This window comes from Lutra lutra, chromosome 5 (genome assembly GCF_902655055.1).
Source record: "Lutra lutra chromosome 5, mLutLut1.2, whole genome shotgun sequence".
Taxonomy (NCBI): Eukaryota; Metazoa; Chordata; class Mammalia; order Carnivora; family Mustelidae; genus Lutra; species Lutra lutra.
The window spans coordinates 46169349-46178602 of NC_062282.1; positions in this window are offsets into that span (position 1 = coordinate 46169349).

The window sequence follows — 9254 nt, forward strand, 5'->3', positions numbered from 1 at the left end:
CCATCAAGAGAAGGGAAAAGCAGGGGCGCCTGGGTGGCTCAGTGGGTTAAGCCGCTGCCTTCGGCTCAGGTCATGATCTCAGAATCCTGGGATCTAGCCCCGCATCAGGCTCTCTGCTCAGCAGGGAGCCTGCTTCTTCCTCTCTCTCTGCCTGCCTCTCTGCCTGCTTGTGATCTGTCTGTCAAATAAATAAATAAAATTAAAAAAAAAAAAAGAGAGAAGGGAAAAGCAAAACACAACCATGAGAAAATGTTCACAATACAAATGTCTAACAAAGGGTTTTTATCTAGAATATATTAGGCGGTCTTATAACCCAACAGCCAGAATAATTCAGGTTTCTTTTTTCTTAAATGCCAAAACAATGGGACAGGGCACCTGGGTGGCTCAGTGGGTTAAAGCCTCTGCCTTCGGCTCAGGTCATGGTCCCGGGGTCCTGGGATCAAGCCCCGCATCAGGCTCTCTGCTCAGCGGGGAGCCTGCTTCCCTTCCTCTCTCTCTCTGCCTGCCTCTCTGCCTACTTGTGATCTCTGTCCGTCAAATAAATAAATAAAGTCTTGAAAAAAAAAAAAAAACAAAAAACAATGGACAGACACTTTTGAAGGGAATATACACAAATGACTGAGAAGCAACTGTAAAAGTGTTTCTATTATTAATTAGGGAAATGTACATTTAAATCATAATGAGATATAAGTCCTTCAAGCAGGTAAAATTGAAAAGATCAGCAACTTCAAATATTAGCAAGGATGGGGAGTTGCTAGAACCACCATGTTTTGCTGACGACCCTGGAAAATGTAGTCAACCACTTGGAAAAATGGTCTGGCAGTTTCTCATAAGGGTGAACACATAGCTACCCATCAATTCCACCCTTAGATATTTACCTAGGGGTGCTCACAAAAACACTATGCATGAGAATGTCCTAGCAGCTTTGTTTATAATTACCAAAACTGGGAAGCGATTCAACTATCAATAGGAGTATGGATAAGCAAGTGATGAATTCTCATAAATGGAATACTATTCAGTAATACAAAGGAACACACTACGGAAACATATGACGTGGATGAATTTCAAAACCCTTATGCTGTGTGAAAGGAGCCGACCATAGGAGAGCTCATACTACAGGAATCCATGTATGTAAAATTTCACAGGCCAACTGTTCTGTGGTGAAAGATATCTGAGGAATGGCTGCCTCAGGGTGGGCGTAGGGTAGTGGAAGGACAGATAGTGCTAGGAAAAACACAGTGTTTTCCTTTATTTTCACAAAATACTTCTGACACAAGATGTGTGGGGTTTTCCTCACGTGGACCAATTCTTCAACACTATCTGGATGTCCTACTACTCAATTCAGTTGCGGCACTGTCTACCTGGACTTAGAGTCAGCTGATCCCACAAGGCTGCCTCCACTTCAGATGGCAATTACAAGTCCTAGGTGGTTCCCTGTACTTCTGACAGAACAGCTATGATTGAAGTTCCCACAGCCCTCTCTTTGGGTTGAACAATTTGCTAGAATGGCTCAAAGAACTCAGGGAAACAGCCACAGCTATGCTTACCAGTTCCTTATAAAGGATATAGATGAGTACCCAGATGAGAAGATGCATAGGGCAAGGCCCAGAAGCTTCTGTCTCTGTGGAATTGGGGTGTATCCCCCTCCTGGGGCATAGAAGTCCTCATCAGTCTGGAAACTCTCTGAACCCCATGCTTTTGGGATTTTTTATGGAAGCTTCGTCGCATAGGTATGATCAGTTATTAACTCAGTTTGCAGGTCCCTCCCCTCTCTGGAAAATGGGGAGTGGGGCTGAAAGCCCCAAGCTTCTAATTATGGGTTGGTCTTTCTGGTGACCTGCCCCCAACCAGGAGCCCACCAAGAGTTGCCTCAGAACAAAAGTCGCTCCTACCACCCAGGAAATCCCAAGAGATTTAGGAGTTCTGTGTCAGAAGCTGGGGTTGAAGACCAAATATTAGAATAAAAGTGATCCTAGCACCCCAATTTAGAAGGATTTTAATAGCTCTGTCTCAGGAACTGGAAGCAGAGACATGCATATATATATATTTGTTATTTCACAGCTAGAAAAGAACTTTCTGAGCTGTGGACAATTTACATCTTGCTAGAGGTACAAGTTACGCAGATATATGTGTTTGTCAAGGGTCATCAAACATAAAAATATTTGCAAAGTAAAAACTTCAAGATCTGAACATTTTGCTGTGTTAATTGTACCTCAATTTAAAAAAATAGAAAAAATTTAAATGAAATCAATTATATATGTATTTGGTGGCATAACCATATATAGAAAAATATCCCAAGTGACTTTAAAATACCATAATTTGACTGTACATCCTTAATAGCCTACATGCCAAGGACAAAAATAATTGCGAGAGAAAAATCTAAGCTTTCTCCAGTGATGACATTGTCGGTAGTACTGTTGGTATTGTCATTTTCAGACTGTACCATGGGAGAAAGAAAATGAGTAGTTAAGTGATTTTCTGATGCTATCATTGTCATTGTCATTGAGGACCTGGATTCTCAAGTTAGGAGAAAGGACACACTGGTGGAAAATTTTTAAAAGGTTATGTAAAAAAAAAAATCCTAAAGCACTGAATTTAAATAAAAAGGATTGCTATTGAACACAAGACATACTATATCTTTAAAAAGTTTTTCAAGCTCTATCTACTGAAAAAGCCTCAAAATCGCAGCCAACCAGTGCAAATGAGCTCCCTTAATAACCATAGTGTGATCTTGAAATATCATTTCTCACCAAAGGAACTAAGGATTCTTGGAGAAGTTGTTGATTCAGGTCAGGGATAATTTAAAAAATAATGTACAAGATGAGCTTGAATGTCTTATTCCTGATAATAAGAAGACTATCAACACCTACTAAAGACATGTCCAAAGGACCAGTGATCCACATGAAGATGTTCCCACTGACCAAATATGGGATAATTGGGGCATCAATAAGAACAATAACAACAATAGATTAAAACACATTCAGTATGTTTAAATCCATGGATACATTATGACATGAGGACAAAATAAGCTATTTGAACACCATGGAGGATACAAGATAATCAACTTTTAAAAGTTGAAAATTGGCAAAGAAGTGGAGTCAAGCCTTTATCCTCCTTCTCTACTCAAAAGATATCCCTGAAAACCTAATAAGTAAATGAGGGGAAATTTCTCTTTCTAGAAACATTCCAGCTCATAAATGGAGAAGAATGTTACCACTTTGCAATCCCTAATGAATTAATGAGCCTGGAAATAGGCAACAACTGTTAACATCAGGAGCATCATGAGTGAGTCAATCAGACGTGAGGGAGCTCCTAGTGGAAGAAGGAGGCACCCCTATGAAACAGGCTTGCTGAAAAAGACTGAAACTGAATCTGATCGAGCCTTTGGATCTAACTTCAAAGGACAGAGGAACGTGTTAAACAACACCACGGTGGTACAGTCTGTAAATTTCATCTATCTGTGGGAAACTCTGCAGGACAGCTCGTGTCTTCAGCAAACAAATTGCAAGGCCAGAGAGAGAGAGAGAGAGAAATAAATAATTGTGGAGGAGTTAAGGGATTTGAGGACTGATCAAGGAAAAAGCTTATGAGCATGAGAAGCATCAACATACAACAAACCTTATTGGCAAGAGGGGTAAGTTCATCTCAGCACAAGACCATCCAGAGCTTAGGGCAGGTAGGAGGCAAGGGAATATTCTGGGGAGTGGGAGATCAGGCAGAGGCGTAGGTGTCCAGATGACATCGGTCACTCATCAGTGCCGTGGGAGTCTCTGGGTCAGAGAAGTCAGAGAGGCAGTTTGGGGCCTCATAACCATGAGGCTCCGTCTTATCAACAGTCAGCAGATAACGCCCGAGGTATCAGAGGTGTGCGAAGCAGACTGTCTGACTGGCTAAGAATCTGCTTGTTTGGGATGTTTTGAAAACAAAGAGATGTGTAAAAATTTGAGTTTGGCTCCTGCACGCTTTTAAGCTAATGAGTCTCAGCCTGCAGAGAAGAAAGAAACAATGCATACACAGAGGTTGTCTTTGGCTCCTTAAACAATATGTTAACAATACAGGATTTCTGAGATTTTTTCAAAGTAACCTGGGGGAGGGGAAGTGGCTAAGAGTAATGAAATGAGATCATCCGCGAGCTAACACTTGTTGAGGCTGGGTGGTGGATCCATTGGGGCTCATTGATACTCTTTGTACTTTGTGTGTAGGTTCAGTGCCGGCCGTCCTCTTGCTGTGTGGCCTTAGGCAGAGTCCATCCCCTCTCTGGGCCACCACTTCCCCATCAGTGTCCCAACCACGTCATCTACAGAAGAAGCAGAAATGGCTACTTAGCGGTGCAGGACAAAGGGGTTGCCCAAAGTCACGCATTTTGTCAAGAACATTTTTCACTGAGAGATCACTGTATAGGAAGCTTTGGGAAAGAGGGGAGGGCTAACGGAAGAGAAAAGGAACAGCAAGGAAAATAGGGGTGAAGAAGGTGAGGGGGGCGTGAGGTGGGCAGGGGCGGAGAGTCACAGAAACTAACAGAAGTCGCCCAGTGCGTTCCCAGCTGGACAAGGACAGAGAGATGGAGGCATGGCCATAATTTAGAGAAACACTTCAGTGCAACAGTGTCATGGAAATCACCCATCCCTGCCTGGTTCCTCCAGCCTGACTCTTGAATCATCAGTGAGCAACAATGCCAGGCCCGGCAGGCAGGCACTCAGATTTTGATTCAAGCCCTTCAGTCCTTTGATTTGTTTTCGGTATCACCGCAGGTCCTGCACTTCAAAGGCCTGAGGGTTCCTGAGGTGAGGGCCTGCAGCTACTGCACAGAGAGAAGAAAAACAACTGGAAAGGGGGCTTTTGCTGCCGGCACCAAGATGAACTGCTCTGGCTTCACAGTTAAGACTTCAGGCTGTGGGTTCAAATCCTGGCTCCTGCACGTCCTAGCTGGGGGGACTTTGGCAAGTTTCTTAAACTCTCAGAGCCTCCTCATCTGTAAAATGATGTTACTTACAGTTCCCAACTCAGAGTGTCCTGGTAAGGATTAAAAGAACTAATGTATGCAACTCATTTTCTCGATGTTAACTGTTAGAAATGAACGAGCCATAATCTCTCCTGGCAAGGAACTCACAATCTGGTAGGAAAGATTAAGTTAGGGATACAAATGGCAATATTGGAAGGCATAAAGTGCTAATGTCTCAAGGGTGGAAAAGATAAAAGTGTCACATGGGTATGGAAGACAAAAAAAGATCATTCTTGCTGCCAAAGACAGGACCAGCTCCCGGGAGTGGTGACATTCTAGCTGGACTGAGGGAAAGTTTGAGCCCCAGAGGCCAGATGGCAAGAGCTAGAGAGAAAGTAGAAGCATGAGTAGACTTCCTGGCAGAAGCAGGCATGTATGAAGGAGGTCAAGAACCTCATTTGGCTGAAGAGTAAGGTCTGAGAGTATGGGAGCTAGAGCTAAGAAGAGATAGGAGATAGAGCTAAGAAGGGCTGGGGCTGGCTTCTGGATTGAGCTGTTCTGCATGCAAAGAGCAGAGAGAGACACAAAGCTCACTTTTTAAAGCAATATTATTTGGGGGCACCTGGGTGGCTCTGTCCATTGAATGGCCAACTCTTAATTTTGAGCTCAGGTCATGATCTCGGAGTCCTGGGATGGAGCCTCATGTCCCTCTGCCCCTCCCCCTGCTTGCTCGTGGGCTCTCTCTCTCTCTTTCTAAAATAAATTAGCAAAATAAATAAAAGCAAAATTATTTTAGGGGAGAGATAGAGGAAATCTGAGAAAGGTGGAAATTAGGATTTAAGAGTGTTGGATTTTGTAGAGGCTGAGTGGTTGGCTCATTTATTCAAAAAAGGATTGCTCCATCTTACTTACCCCTGGGTACCTGGCAGGGTTCTGCTTGATAGGATCAAGTGCCCTGCCCTTGGTGGCCAAGAGTAAACACGGAGACCAGTCAGTAAGATAATTCCACTTAGTGACAAGTGTTGTAAAGACAATAAAAAGCAGAGTAATGGGACAATGACTGGCAGGGACAAGGAGATCAGCCTTGATTTGGGGGTAAGGAGAAAGTCTTGCTGGCAGAGGTTGAGATTACAATGAATTGTAAGCCAGCAAATTTGGCCAGCAAAATTGTAGGCCAGCAAAAGCCAGGTGGGCAGAGCCAGATCCTGAATATGTTAGTCTTGTTAGGCCACAGTAAGAGGTTTGGAATTTATTCTGTGATGGGAAGAGATTCAAGTGTTGTAAACAGAGGAGTGAAATGACCTGTTGGCCATGGTTACAAATCAGCTCAGGGTGCCCTGTGGGAATGGATTGTCAGGGGAAGGCCCGGAAGTAGGGGGGCAAGTTAGGAGGCTGCCCCTGTGTCCACGCATGGGGTGGTGGGTGGGGAGAAACTCTGGGGACCTTGACAAGGGGAGTTTGTGCAGCTTCCTAACAGGGAACCTGATGAATAATTTATGGCGTATCCTTGAATCATTCTGCAGCTACAGCCATGGTGCAGACCCGAATGCATTGCCAGGGGAAGACTTCCCCAGACGTGCTGTTTCAGAGGAAAAAGCAAGTTGTACAACTGCACAGATATTTTATGAGCCTAACTATGTAACATTAAATACTCATTTCTATATCCGTTTATCTACATATAAAGAGACATCTCGGAAGATACTGAGTTATCACTGATTTTTCTGAGAAGCGAGATTTTGCATTTGGTTTTTGTTTGTATATACTTTGTACTTGGAACTTTTCTGAGCTATAAATTTTTTAGTAAGTATGTATCATTCATACAAAAGCCTACTTACAGATGTGAGGGTGATCTGGCTGCGACATCTGTCACCCCATTGATCGCCAGTGTTGATTCGGCTGATCTAAATGGCTAAGCGGGTGTCCCCTTCCTCCCTCACAACTCCATGTGCGTCCCTCCAGAACCTGCGCTCTCTGTCGAAGAAGACGACCTTCCGCGATAGAGAAGAGTGCTCTTTGGTCAAGGGTATACAAGTAGCCGCGCCCCCTTGCTAGAACCTCCAAACAACCTCACAAAACCTACTTACTTTTGTAAAAAAAAAAAAAAGGGGGGGGTTGGTATGGAGAGAAGGAAGAGGAAAGGAAAGAAAGGAGAAAAACAAAATGAAGACTAACCCCTCCATGCCCCTAACCTCCCACCCGGTAACACACACACACACCCATACCAGAACGGAAGGACCAACTCCAGATGTGCACCTTCCAAGGACAGCACCAGAACCCTGGAGAGTTCCTCTCAGAGAGGATGATTAATCCTGCTATAATGTGCGGCACCCAGAGCAAAGATCCTTCACTCCTCAGAGGCTGGCTTTGAATTTAAGAGGCAGGAATCCAAGATGGTGCCTTTGAAGGGCTCCCCTTCCCTTGACACACACACACTCTGAGGCTGCCAAGCTGCCCATGACCACCTGTGGGGAGCCCGTCCGCACCATCCTCGGGCAGGGGGATGTGTCGGAGTGGCAACAAACTGGAGCACAGGCAGCAGGGCAGGACCCCTGCAACCCTGACATTCAGGCTCAGCTCAGTGAGCTTGTGAAGATTTCTTGATCCTCTCAGAGGGAAACTCGTAGCACGCCTGCTAAAGGGATGGTCGGGACAGAGAGGAAAGGAGAGAAGGTGGGTGAGGCAAGCTCATCTATGCCTGTGGAGCCTAGTGAGTAACCCCAAGGTACCAGTCATTGTCACTTGGCATCTATGGGCAATTACAAACTCCTGGCCCTCCATATGTGTTTTATTTGACTCGCAGTGTTTAAAAACTGAATTCATTGCCAAGGTCTAAAATTTGGGAGTTGTACATAAAAATCTAAATTTCTATTTTTTTCTTGGAAAATTGGGAAAATGCCCTCTGTGAGCCTGCCTTCCCACAGGAGAACTATCAGCCAGCACTGAGTAACAGCTTCCCCCAGGGGGACTGTGTCCTCCTGCTGGTCACCATACCAACCACTCATCTCTGTTGTTTTCCTTTGCTACTCCTGAGGTGACCAGCTTCTTTACTCCTTACACAAACCTATCACGTAGGAGCCGTGTCCATTTTACGGCAGAGAAAACAGGCTTAGAAAGGCTCAGAGACTTGCCCGAGGTCACACAACAGCCCGTGGCAGAATCAGGATTTGAACCTTTGATTTCAGAGTTTGAGCCCTCATCAGTGGGCAAAGTCACAGAACCAGGAACTACTGAGTCATTCCCCAAGCTTCTGACCATGGTCCCTTTAAGGTTCCTTTTTCCAGAAAGAACTGGTCCTCCAGCCCAGCATAGCACCGAGCCCCAGGTGGTGGCCAGGTGGCCCCTGTTGAGTACAGTGGATACAGGCATGGCAGCGGGGTGCTGGGAGGATTCTTCTTCTCTGAAGTGCAGCGGGTGAAGGAACATAAGCATTTTATTTTATTTTATTTCTCAAAACTTTCTATTTTTTTAAATTTTTAAAGAAGATTTTATTATTTGTCAGAGAGAGAGAGAGAGAGAGCGCATAAGCAGGGGGAGCAGCAGACTCCCCACTGAGCAGGGAGTCTGACACAGGACTCGATCCCAGGATCCCCAGATCCTGACCCAGCTGAAGGCAGGTGCTTAACCAACTGAGCCACCCAGGTATCCCGGAGAATAAGCATTTTACTTTATTTTTTTTTAAGATTTTATTTATTTATTTGGCAGACAGAGATCACAAGTAGGCATAGAGGCAGGCAAAGGGGGGGGGATGGAAGCAGGCTCCCTGCTGAGCAGAGAGCCCGATGTGGGGCTCCACCCCAGGAACCTGGGATCATGACCTGAGCTGAAGGCAGAGGCTTTAACACACTGAGCCAACCAGGCGCCCCAGAATAAGCATTTTAAATCTGAGCTAAGACCTTTGTTGCCTGAGGCCAGGCCTGCGTGAAGGGCGGTGGGCACAGCCTGAATAGGTGGGGCAACTGTGCCCTATCCTCATTTCCATACTGCGACCAGAGCAGCTCATCTTCTCCTTTTTTATGTCAGAGTTCCATTTAAAACCTCCTTTGGCCCAAAGGCGATTTTGCTGCTCAAAAATAATTTGAAAAAATTTGATATTTTGAGTTTGTGTCAGAAAGCCATAGATATATATTGTGTGCGCGGCTAAGAAGCTATCACCGGGAACTGTCAAATGAGCCCTGTGGGCCATGGCCAGCCTCTTATCTTCAGCTTCCAGGAGGGGCCTCTTGCTGAATTCGCTTCCCCCCGTCACAGCTCCTGAAATGGAGTCAGCCCTCCCAGGACTCTGAGGGGCCCAGAATTTGTTTGTGTGGATTTG